A 13,092-nucleotide genomic window follows, 5' to 3' on the forward strand; every position below is an offset into this window, starting at 1 on the left:
AAGGTTGGGCAGGCTCGGTGCTCAAGAGCTCCAGTGCGCCTGCACGGTCCGGTCTATCCAGTACCACCTCCACACCCCAGCCCTCCGGTAGCAGCTCCACATATTAGGCTTCCTGTGCGTGTCCTCGGCCCAATACCACCAGTGCCAGCACCACGCATCAGTTCTTCAGTGCGCCTCGCCTGTTCAGCGCAGCCAGCTCTTTCTCCCTCTCCTGCGCTGTCGAAGTCTCCCGCCTGTTCAGCGGTTCTAGAGCCTTCCTCCTCTACAGCGCTGCCGGAGCCTCCTGCCTGTATGGAGCAGCTAGAGCTGCCAGTCTGCATGGAGCAGCCAGAGCTGTCAGTCTGCTTAGAGCAGCCAGAGCTGTCAGTCTGCATGGAGCAGCTAGAGCTGCCAGTCTGCATGGAGCAGCCAGTGTTGCTAGCCTGCATGGAGCAGCTAGAGCTGCCAGTCTGCATGGGGCAGCCAGAGCTGTCAGTCTGCTTGGAGCAGCCAGAGTTGCCAGTCTGCATGGAGTTGCCAGTCTGCAAAGAGCTGCCAGTCTGCAAGGAGCTGCCAGTCTGCAAGGAGCTGCCAGTCTGCAAGGAGCTGCCAAAGCTGTTAATCTGCATGGAACAGTCAGAGCTGTCAGTCTGCAAGAAGCTGCCAGAGCTGTCAATCTGCATGGAACAGCCAGAGCCGCCAGTCAGCATGGAGCAGCCAGAGCCGCCAGTCAGCATGGAGCAGCCAGAGCCGCCAGTCAGCATGGAGCAGCCAGAGCCACCAGTCAGCATGAAGCAGCCAGAGCCACCAGTCAGCATGAAGCAGCCAGAGCCATCAGTCAGCCAGACTCTTCCAGATCTGCCAGTCAGCCAGACTCTTCCAGATCTGCCAGTCAGCCAGACTCTTCCAGATCTGCCAGTCAGCCAGACTCTTCCAGATCTGCCAGTCAGCCAGACTCTTCCAGATCTGCCAGTCAGCCAGACTCTTCCAGATCTGCCAGTCAGCCAGACTCTTCCAGATCTGCCAGTCAACCAGACTCTTCCAGATCTGCCAGTCAGCCAGACTCTTCCAGATCTGCCAGTCAACCAGACTCTTCCAGATCTGCCAGTCAATCAGACTCTTCCAGATCTGCCAGTCAACCAGACTCTTCCAGATCTGCCAGTCAGCCAGACTCTTCCAGATCTGCCAGTCAGCCAGACTCTTCCAGATCTGCCAGTCAACCAGACTCTTCCAGATCTGCCAGTCAGCCAGACTCTTCCAGATCTGCCAGTCAGCCAGACTCTTCCAGATCTGCCAGTCAGCCAGACTCTTCCAGATCTGCCAGTCAGCCAGACTCTTCCAGATCTGCCAGTCAGCCATACTCTTCCAGATCTGCCAGTCAGCCAGACTCTTCCAGATCTGCCAGTCAGCCAAACTCTTCCAGATCTGCCAGTTAACCAGACTCTTCCAGATCTGCCAGTCAACCAGACTCTTCCAGATCGGCCAGTCAGCCATACTCTTCCAGATCTGCCAGTCAACCAGACTCTTCCAGATCTGCCAGTCAGCCAGACTCTTCCAGATCTGCCAGTCAGCCAGACTCTTCCAGATCTGCCAGTCAGCCAGACTCTTCCAGATCTGCCAGTCAACCAGACTCTTCCAGATCTGCCAGTCAACCAGACTCTTCCAGATCTGCCAGTCAGCCAGACTCTTCCAGATCTGCCAGTCAGCCAGACTCTTCCAGATCCGCCAGTCAACCAGACTCTTCCAGATCTGCCAGTCAGGAACAATGACATTTATGAAGTGGGGTCCACGTCCGGAGCCGGAACCGCCACCATGGACAGACGCCCACCCGGACCCTCCCTATGGTTTTGAGGTGCGTTCGGGAGTCCGCACCTTAGGGGGGGGGGTTCTGCCACGCCTTGGTCTTAGTATTTTGTGTTTTAGTTAATTAGTTAGTCAGGCCAGGGTGTGACATGGGTTTATTGTTTGTTGTATTCTTAGTGGTTTTTTTTAGTTATTGGGATTGTAGCTGATTAGGGGTATGTGTTACATAGGTTTGGCTGCCTGAGGCGGTTCTCAATCAGAGTCAGGTGATTCTCATTGTCTCTGATTGGGAACCGTATTTAGGTAGCCTGGGTTTCGCTTTGTATTTCGTGGTTGATTGTTCCTGTCTCTGTGTTAGTGTTCACCAGTCAGGCTGTAATAGGTTTCATGTTCCGTTTTGCTGTTTTGTATTTATAGTTATTTCATGTATAGTTTCGTTATTTGTTTCATTAATAAACATGAGTAACCATCACGCTGCATTTCGGTCCGACTTTCTTTCGACAAACGAAGAACGTCGTTACAGCTTGATTTGTGCTGCGCTCAAAACAACTTAACTCGAAACTGGGAAATCTGACTTCAATGAGTCCATGACAACTGGGAACTGGGAAAAAATAATCAGACTGGGAAAATACGTTTTGAACGGTCATCCAACTCAGAATTGTACGTCGGGAACCCGGGCCCCTTTCTAGAGCTACGACCTGAAGATCACTGACGTCATCATGATTCAACCTTGTTTTTTTTCCAAGTTGCCAGTTGAAAGCACCATGAATCCTGAGAACGCCAGATTTTATTGATAAAGTTTGATGTCTAAATTAGCCCACGAAGGACCGCTACGTCATCTTCCTGTTCAAGTGAACACAGCACAACAAGGTGAGTCCAAAAATGTTTTGTACTCTGCTGCATAAATGTTGTAATATGCCAGGAAGATGTGTATACTGTTGCTAAGAAAGTAATACTAAGTGTATGTTGTGTAATAAACCTATTTTCCCTCTTAATTTCGCCTACTGTTCTGAATTGATGTTGCACATTTAGCCTATAACCTGTTTTAGAGAAATGTAATCATCAAATCTTGTGAGAGGTTCCATTGTCTGCTTATATCCCCCTTTATTTATCCTACAGTTCTGACTTGGTGTACAGGGAGAACACTGTAAGAACGGCCAATATTCTGAATGCTGTCGCTGTACATTTCAAAAGTGCTGAACAAATAGTTATATTGACTACGTTCATCCTAGCTTGCTCATGAATGTCTTAATTTAAATTAGGGATGGCCTCTTATCTGCTTGCCGTCTCCTTATGCCATAGTTTGTACTATTGTCAGTAGAAACCACATTTGTTTAAGCAAGTCAACCATATCAGCTATGTTTTTAAAAGGCAGTAAATGAGGTAGTTTTGCTGACAGAAAAGGCTCAGTTGATAGCCAGGTGTAGCAGTGGTAAGATGATGGGACTGCTGTTGGGACTCTGCTGTTGGGAAAGCTTTATGTAGGCCATAATACTTTGTGGGCACAGTTTGTCACCGTTATAGTGCAATTCATGTATTATTTATTGTTGTGTTGTGTAGTGGCTTTGCTGGCATGCATCTAAACATTTTTGGGGATGGTTTGCCCCACCAATATGCTAAAATCGGCACTGTAAACAGAGTTTACTCTGTAAACAGAGAATTAATAACTTCAGTGGGGTAAAGAAATGTTCAGCCTGTAATTAGCTAACTAGTTAATTTGTAACTAAAACATATATTTTATTAGCTAGCTGATTTTGAGTTGATAGAAAGCAAGGTAAAACTATTAGCTGTCTGACATTCTATGGGCTGAACTTTGCTAGCTAACGTTAGTTGCTACTTCCTAGCCACAAGATCGTAACATTAAACAGGTTGCTGTTGTCTAATATGTCACTTGTTTTAGTGTAGAAGGGTTGTTCTAACGTTTTTAAAATGTGTGTGATGATTTATCTGCACTATTCATGATGTTATCAGCAAACAATTGCCAAACTCTGAAGGTTTGTGCTTGCTAGCAGCTGTGTGTGTTTGCCCCAGATTTGTTTATTTAACGAGGCAGGTCAGTTAAGAACAAATTCATATTTACAAAGAGGGCCTACCCCCGGACGTTGCTGGGCCAATTGTGCGCCGCTCTATGGAAGCCCCAATCAATGCCGGTTGTGATACAGCCTGGAATCAAACCAGGGTCTGTAGTGATGCCTCTAGCACTGCAATGCAGTGCCTTAGACTGCTGCGCCACTCAGGAGCTGGTTGGAAGTGGAAGGGCTGGGGCCGCCCTATGTAAACCAATAAATCATGTTTCATTCATTTCAAAATGGGATATCCAACCAGTATAGGGTGTTGCCTGGAAGTCTGAGGGCACATCCCCTTCATTGTCGTCGCGTTGTGCCGACACATCAAACCAGCCATTCCAGACTCTTAATTCAAGGGTGTAGAGAGTCTGGTGTTAGCAAGACTAGTGTCAGGGAGAGTGGGATATACAAAATAACATTTCTAATTTACATGTGTATTATTTACACACTTTTACATGTGTGTGTAATAGAACAAATATACTGTACAGGGACTTTACATAATAGGATTGAGACTTGCATTAGGTATTTTCAGACTCATGTGTACACAGTGTACTGCAAAATGAAAAATATTTACCCGTTTAATGGGAACAGAAATAAATTCAAATGGAAGCTGAAGGCCGATGGTCCCTGACACTTTCCTTCTAATCTATGCTGGCTTGGCCTTGACTTGAATTGAAGTTGCACCAACCTCATACACACAAGCCGCATCTCATGAATTCCAGTACACTCCACATTACAGAGACAACATGCTGTGCAGTACGCCCCATCATTAACTGTAAGATCGCTAATGTGAAGGGGTTAACATACGCATATTAGATATGTCAGCGCTGCTTTTGATATCTTCATTTCCCAGATATCAAAAATTAAATAACAAACTATCCTCACAAGGGTAACTGTATGGAAAAGTTATGAAATTATAATTGAAATGTTAACGAGCCTTATAGCTTCTAATGACTCTACCCTGAAGGAAACATGTAATTAACTCGCAGGTTAATGCATTGCCAGAGTGCAATCAATCCACCTTTTATAAAGGGAGTGTCTGCAAGTAATCAAAGAGGATGGTGACGATGGAAATGAGAAGGCAATCCTGGAACATTCTCTTCTTGGTTTATACATTATTCAAATTATTTTTGTAAAGGATGGTGGGTGGTATGGGTTAGAGCCATATGGTCTGCCAAGGCGCAAAATGACACTGGCCTATTCTTTGATGAGCTTTGATGAGTGGGTTTTGTAACTCAAAATCTCAGTACATGCAATGGTATCCATGTAAGGGACGTGACCTCGTTAAAAAACATCAATAACGTGAAGTACATTCTCACATGGTTCGGTTACAGTACCAGTGTATCTAGCTCACTACTGTACTGTAGTTTAGCCACACTTGAACAATAACAACACCACAGATTTTTTTGTATCTTTGATTAGGGCAATTTATCGTTAGTACCAATGTATGCTGTTGTTTCGGACATTCTTTCCTGTACATCATCATCCACTGGCCAATGTTACAATACCAATTTATCAGTGTGATCAAACACCATTTGACTCCAATTGAACATGCATATTTTGGAGAAAGAAAGGGATAACCAAATTATTGGAATCGTATTGTAGGGATTATATGGACAAATTATGACTTTATGGTCAAAAAACAGTAGTGAAATATTCTCTGAATATTGTCATCAATCAGAAGCAAATGAAAGGGAAAGTAGCTTGAGATTAACACAATTATCATAGCTGCAACATAATCACCAACAGGAGTCATGTGAGGCAGAGAAAGAGATTTTGGACCACATCCCTAACTGTGAGAATGAAAGGCCTTGGGTAGGCTAATAATAATCTGCTATTCTCCAATTGGCCTAGTGCTTTATTCACATGGCAAAATCAAACATAATTAATCAGTGCTAATCAGCCATACACTTTGCAAGATGGAAGCAGCTGCTTTTTATTATTATTTCTGATAAGCATTGAGTTTAGGAGCAGCCAAAGAGCACCGTCAAGTGGCTGGGCCTCAATTTACCCACGATCAAACCCTGCGGAAGGTATTAAACACCATGACTTACAGTGTTCATCCCATGTTTAATAGTTTATAGTTAATCAATTAATACAACTCAACTGTGGAGAGGAACTTTAGCTTGCCAGCGTGTCTGAATATTTTGTCATTAAATGTGCCAGGACTCAATTATCATGGCACCGAATAAGGACATCATTGGCAAGCCCTGTGCAGGTGATTATTATCAATATACAAGTCAAGATGAGAGATGACTACTTTGATCGTTGAGGCCACCGTAGATGGGAACCTGGTAAACAGGAAGAAATTGGGAAGTCTTCAAGATTTGAGTCACTCATTTCCGTTGGGGTAAACTAAGGTATTGAATAGAAGAATTTCAAACCCTTACCATATGTAATGTAATGTATTACAGTAATACAGTAATGTATTTTCATATTGATATTGAGGTGAATTTATTATGCATTATTACACCACTTGAACAGGTCAAAATAGGGAAGCATGTGTGTGCTCTGTACCATGAGTAGGATGTTCAGGACAGGTATTTAATCTACCATTAACAGGGCCAAGTAGTATAAAAGGTGCATCCCTGCAAACAATAATGAGCTGTTGGGTCGTCAAGACGTTGTCATGGTCCCTGGGGGTTTTGTCTAGTTTAGGATGTTCTTGGGACATCGTGTCATGGTCCCCCGGAGGTTTTTGTTTAGGTCCTGGTTCGTCCCAGGGACGTCAACCCAATGGTCATGAAGAACCCCCCCCCCCCCCCATTACACATTTCATTACACATCACCCCTTGTTACTGTTGCCAAGCCCACAATTGGTGAACCACTGATCCAGTCACAGCTCTTTGTCTTCTGGCAATGCTACAAACAGCATCTTAACATACAGTTTTTTCAATTTACATATTTGAAATATACAATTACATTGAATATGTTTATTCACACAGTAATCATAATTTAACATGTGGGATTTGAACTCCCAACCTCTTGGGTCACTACATTCTCATCTTCCTGCTAGGCCACCATGTCTGTATCAGTGACTGATTTCACTTGAAGGCCTATTCCTATACTTTGCACTTCAAAGAAAATCTCAGCTTTGTTAAACCTGTATTTAACGAGGCAAGTCAGTTTAGAACAAATTCTTATTTACAATGATGGCCTACCCCAGCCAAACCCGGACGACGCTGGGCCAATTGTGCGCTGCCCTATGGGACTCCCAATCATGACCAGATGTGATACAGCCTGGATTAGAACCAGGGACTGTAGTGACAACTCTTACACTGAGATGCAGTGCCCTAGACCCCTGCATCCATCTAACTATTATTATATCCTGGAGTAACATCAGAACAGAATAATATCACCAACAATAGAAAACAATACTGAAAATCCAGACAAAAATAGTAAATGAAATCAATGAGACAATAGTCAGATTAACTGATGACTAAAATAGCAGTGCAGATGGCACTATTTTGTTAAGTGCAGACATGTACTACATGTAGTAAATGTGTAAGTAACTTCTAAAATTCTACAGAATCTGTGGCACAGCAGAAAGATCAGCATACCTCATATCCAGAGGTTCAAATGCCGGGTGGGGTCGTATTGAAAAGTCAGTACAAAGTGATCATGGCAAATGTAATCATATTGTCATCTACTAAAGATACTTACCTTAAAACCCTCATGTCATTACTTCACTTATGATGGTTTGGGAATCCTGGGACCATCACATAACAAAAACCTCTAGGGGACCACGACATAATGTCCCAAGATCGTTAAGGGGACCTTCAAGGAGCCGTCCCAAGAATGTAATAGAAACAAACCGGTAACTAGACAAAACCTCCATGGGACCATGACACAACTTCCTAAAACTTTCCTTGAGGATGTCCGCGCAACAAACTGGGAACTGGACAAAACCTCCAGGGGACCATGACACAACATCACAAGAACGTTCATGGGACCTTCATGGGACCATGACACAATGTCCCAAGAACGTCCTAAAAATGTCCCTGGAACGAACAGAGAGAAAACTCCTAAGTACTAGTGAAATGAAATTCCTGAGAACGTCCTGACTTGGTCCTCAGAAACATCCTGGGAATGTACAGGGAACTCGACAAAGGTCCCCAAGAGAAACTTCCCTTTGGACCATCACATGGTGTTCTTACAACGTTCTCAGAACGTCAGTGGGATAACGTCACATCGAACCCTCAAGGGGCCTAATGCGAATGTCCTCAGCACATCCCCTGTGTGCTGGGATATTACCCAGGGGCTATAGAACACATTTGTCTATAATAGCTGTGGAACCCTGCCATGTTAAGTTGCCTTCAGAGAAAATGCCAGAGCAGGAACATGTGTACTCTAAGCACAGGCTAATTGCAACAGGCTCTATATAGGGAGTGTAAGCTTGGTATACTATAACATATACTATAATGTTGCTGATTTTGTTAAGATTAGCATAACTCAGCTATCAACACTGATAGTTGTTAAGAACAATGTTTTCCAAACTATTCCCCGGGGACCACTAGACATTGTACATATTTGTTCTATTCCAGAGCAGTTAATTCCACTGTAGTCAACCAGTCTTCAAGCCCTTGATTAGTTGACAAAGCCATGCTAGTGTAGGGCCTCAGAGGACTGGGATGGGAAACACTGGGGTAGATCACGAATAGTCAACTATAACTTGATCTGTGTATTCTAAATGGCAAACCTTGCAAGAAACAATACAATACACAAGTGTATCAAATACATCTGTGTGTTAGCCAGACATAAATGATGTTCCACCTCAGTTAAAGGTAAGATCAGGCTTTATATTAACCCTATGGTACATTAATCATGATGTCCGGTGCTAACGTTTTAAGACAATGAAAACTGATGGCTCCCATCTGTATTTCCAACACACGTCCCCCATATGATATAGATGCAAGCCTCTTTCCACATATCCGCACAAGCTAATGCAATTTGTCAAGAAAGAATGCTTAATGTACCACATAAAGCAGTGTTTAATATGATAGACCGACTATCAGACTGGATGTCTGGGAAGGAAGCACACTTAGTTATCTTATTTCATAGGAAGTGGACACAGGTTGTTAGTGCATATGGTGGCAGGTTATAAGTGCTTGGAATGGTTTTGTAAATGACCAACATTATATAAAGGCCTACTTCACAGCAAACAGGAGTTCAAATTGAAAACCATCCAAGTTTAATCTATTGTATCGAACCCACCTGATGTGCTCTGAGGTCTATTGAAAAAGGCCTGCGTAAAATCAAAATCACTAATCAATTTGCCATTTTCATTATTTTGTTAATTACAAAAAATAAATTTGCAAACGAGTCACTGGCATGTGTCTTCAGAATTGTCCCACTGACCTCCTACTCTTTGGTATTTGCGAGTAGTGACATCAGAGAACAGTCACTGCCACACAATCAATACCAATGAAAAAATTCACAGCCTCCCTAAAACAACCACGTTTATCATGCCTGAACTAAGTGTCTTTGATAATTGCGAGCTGTCACAGCCACAGAACAGAAAAGCTGTCACAGTCACAAAACAATATACCAATACACCCTAAAACAATCCCTTCCGTCTGGCCCTGATGCAAGTGTAGCCTAGCCTCTGCCCACAGGGGAAGTGGCTGATGATTAAAATGCATTAAAAAGAGCTAAGAGTTCAATGTGTGGGCTGCTAAGTATCTTCTGCTACACTCCATCTCCCAAGTCCGGGCATCCCACATCTGATATGAGTCAGGGGTGTCTCAGCTGTATTGTGAGTCAGCCAAAGGGCTAGTTAGGTGAGAAGAATGTCTTTGACGACCCCCGCGTTTCCCTCAAAATGGTTCAGAGATCCAGAGCGACAAATAATATAGCCATTAGCGTCTGTTTGCTCACTCCTTAACTACACAGACACAAACATTAGCAGGCTTCAGGTTTATGGCACTGTGTCATATAGGGAGGGATACATATTCAGCAATTCCTTGATACCCTCCACTGACCCTCTATATCCTCTAAATGTGAAACAACAATAACAACTCAAAACAATCAGGATACCAACAACCACTACAGTAAGCTCCAGCAGTACTGCATTCACTAGCCTCGTGGTTGTGTTCCACCCACTCCGTTGCATCCAACAAGTTCACTAACAACACATCTGACATGCAAGCAGCATTTCTAGAAACAAGTCTTTTCTCCACAAAACTCTTCCTTTTTATGGCCTCACTTTCAAAATCAATACCACAAATATTTTATGAATCACATGACTGCAAAAAAAAGTCTGATCTTGGCAAACCAAAATAAGAACAGCTTCAAAATGCTGTTACAGTAGGTTATCCTAGATTGAGCCATAGCAAACAACACGATAGCATACCCATTTTTCCTCTCTGCCTGTTAGTCCAATGAGCTCTCTGGATACTTGATCCAGTGATACCGGAATCTCATAGGATCATTCTCCCATAGCCATCTCTTGCTCAGCTCAACAATGGCTAGACATCTCCCTCAAGCTACCGCTTCCATCTCTCTCTCTCTCTCTCTCTCTCTCTCTCTCTCTCTCTCTCTCTCTCTCTCTCTCTCTCTCTCGCTCTCTGACAGACACATCCGTGCAATCAAGAGGCTTGACCTTTGGCACTCTACTCAGTGCCATTAAAATCCATTCAGATGTGGCTCCTCCCAGGGAGGGACTTGAGACACTAAAAGCCTCCCGGAGTCCTAAATGTCAGCTTGTATAAGTCTGGCCGCTTACAATCGTCTGAATCATTCCTTTGTTGTAGGAGGGTGGTGAGGAAGTCATTAACTACAATGAGACCCTCCCAGTTTTAATGACTGGCCATAGATCTATGGAGTTTTCTCTTCTTTCATCTCCTCATTGATGACAGTCAGCAGAGAGAAGGGAGACATAATACATTATTGATCTGCAAAATGTTATCCATCTAAAGTGCATTTCCACTCCCTGTCACAACATACGAAAATACATATAGAGAAACTGTGTAATTGTTTCTCCAAGAGGATAACAAATAACAAAGGAATAACAAAGGAATGTTCATGATTGAAACCATGACTGCGTGACAACACTATACATGTAGTCCATCCCAAACAAAAAACAGTGATGGCGGTAATAGTGGCAGACCATACAGTTTCATTTCTAATTGTGGTTGCTGAGGTAGCATTTGCTTTTGATGGTTGATGATGTAGCCAAGAATAAGAGGGCTCAAGAACAGTTCAGTTTGGTAGAATTACTACGTTCTTCACATCAATAGACTGAAATAGAGGGAGATTGAGCCGGGTCACCCATGTAATCATATCTCAGGGTCCAGATTATGTCTGTTATCTTTGTTACTGATGCAAACATAGACCAATACTGGGACACACTCTTAGATGTCACCCTATTCCCTAGCAAAGCTAATTCCATTTGGCTCGAGTTATGCACTAAAACACAAAAGTTTTGTAATCAAAGTATTTAATGAACCCCTCAAAGAGTCATTGTGAGGAAGCTTAATTAATGTAATACCACCCTGTTTATTGGATTAAAGAGTATTCAGATGTCCTCGAGATTGATTGGCTATTGATGAGGTCACGTTAGGTCCCATGCTTGGCCCAGAAAGGAAAACACGCAGGGGGCAAAAGATTATAGTTATCATGACGCCAGCTGCTGATTCTTGTGTATTTAACAGTTTAATCAATATTCGATTTCTGTTTGTCTTATACAATGTATATCCAGGTGTAAAATACTGGGATTGGAATTTCAACATTAAATGATCTGAAATTACATTGTAAAAAATATTGCAGGGATGCCCATATTCAATATGTAGTGCTTAGGAAATGATTTAGAGCCCTTGACTTTTTCCACATATTGTTACTTTACAGCCTTATTCTAAAATGGATTAAATAAAACAATTTCTTCATCAATCTACACACAATACTCCATAAAGACTAAGCAAAAACAGGTTAATAATTTTTAGCAAATGTATTAAAAACAAAAGACAGAAATACCTTATTTACAAAAGCATTCAGACCATTGACAATGTCTACATCCTGACAACATCCTGTTTCCATTGATCATCCTTAAGATGTTTTTCAACTTGATTGGAGTCCACCTGTGGTAAATTCAATTGATTGGTCATGATTTGGAAAGGCACACACCTGTCTATATAATGTCCCACAGTTGACAGGGCATTTCAGAGGAAAAACCAAGCCATGAGGTTGAAGGAATTGTCCGTAGAGCCCCGAGACAGGATTGTGTCGAGGCACAGATCAGGGGAAGGGTACCAAAACATTTCTGCAGCATTGAAGGTCCTCAAGAACACAGTGACCTCAATCATTCTTAAATTGAATAAGGCTGGAACCACCAAGACTTATCCTAGAGCTCTCCGCCCTGCCAAATTGAGCAATCGGGGGAGAAGGGCTTTGTTCAGGGAGGTGACTCTGACAGAGATCTAGAGTTCCTCTGTGGAGATGGGAGAAGCCACTCTTCAGTAAAAGGCACATGATACCCCCCTTGGAGTTAGCTGAAAGGCACCTAAAGACCCTCAGACCATGATAACCAAGTTTCTCTGGTCTGATGAAACCAAGATTGAACTATTTGGCCTGAATGCCAAGCATCATGACTGGAGCAAACCTGGCACGATTCTTACGGTGAAGCATGGCGGTGGCTGCATCATGCTTTGGGGATGTTTTTCAGTGGCAGGGATTGGGAGACGACAGTCAGTCAACTCAAAATCAAATCAAATCAAATTGTATTTGTCACATACACATGGTTAGCAGATGTTAATGCGAGTGTAGCGAAATGCTTGTGCTTCTAGTTCTGACAATGCAGTAATAATTAACAAGTAATCTAACTAACAATTCCATTATAATAACCTATTCGAACAACTCTGTAGAGACCTGAAAATAGCTGTGCAGCAACGCACACCATCCAACCTGACAGAGCTTGATAGAATCTGCAGAGAAGAATGGGAGAAACTCCCAAAATACAGGTTGCCAAGCTTGTAGCGTCATACCCAAGAAGACTTGGGGCTGTAATCGCTGCCAAAGGTGATTCAATAAGGTACTGAGTAAAGGGTCTGAATACTTATGTAAATGTGATATTTCCGTTTTTTATTTTATTTATACATTAGCAAACATTTCTTCAAACCAGTTTTTGCTTTGTCATAATGGGGTATTGTGTGTAGATTGATGAGGGAAAAAAACGATTTAATACATTTTAAGGCTGTAACCGAACAAAATGTGAATAAAGTAAATGGGTCAAAAATACTTTTTTTGAGGG

General features: G+C 42.8%; 1 protein-coding gene across 3 annotated transcripts in view; it reads right to left on the minus strand.

Moving 5' to 3' along the window:
* The window catches only part of LOC135545973 (leucine-rich repeat and immunoglobulin-like domain-containing nogo receptor-interacting protein 2), a 410,569-nt gene that overhangs the window by 27,676 nt on the left and 369,801 nt on the right, over positions 1-13,092 (minus strand). Inside the window, exon 1 of one of the 3 annotated variants that reach the window (XM_064973992.1) lies at positions 10,201-10,322. The exons of the other annotated variants lie outside the window; for them this stretch is intronic. The gene's annotated coding sequence lies outside the window, so the exon portion shown is untranslated. Of the gene's footprint in view, positions 1-10,200; positions 10,323-13,092 lie in introns of those variants that run through there. 3 annotated transcript variants of the gene reach the window in all.

Source organism: Oncorhynchus masou, chromosome 9 (genome assembly GCF_036934945.1).
Source record: "Oncorhynchus masou masou isolate Uvic2021 chromosome 9, UVic_Omas_1.1, whole genome shotgun sequence".
Lineage (NCBI taxonomy): Eukaryota > Metazoa > Chordata > Actinopteri > Salmoniformes > Salmonidae > Oncorhynchus > Oncorhynchus masou.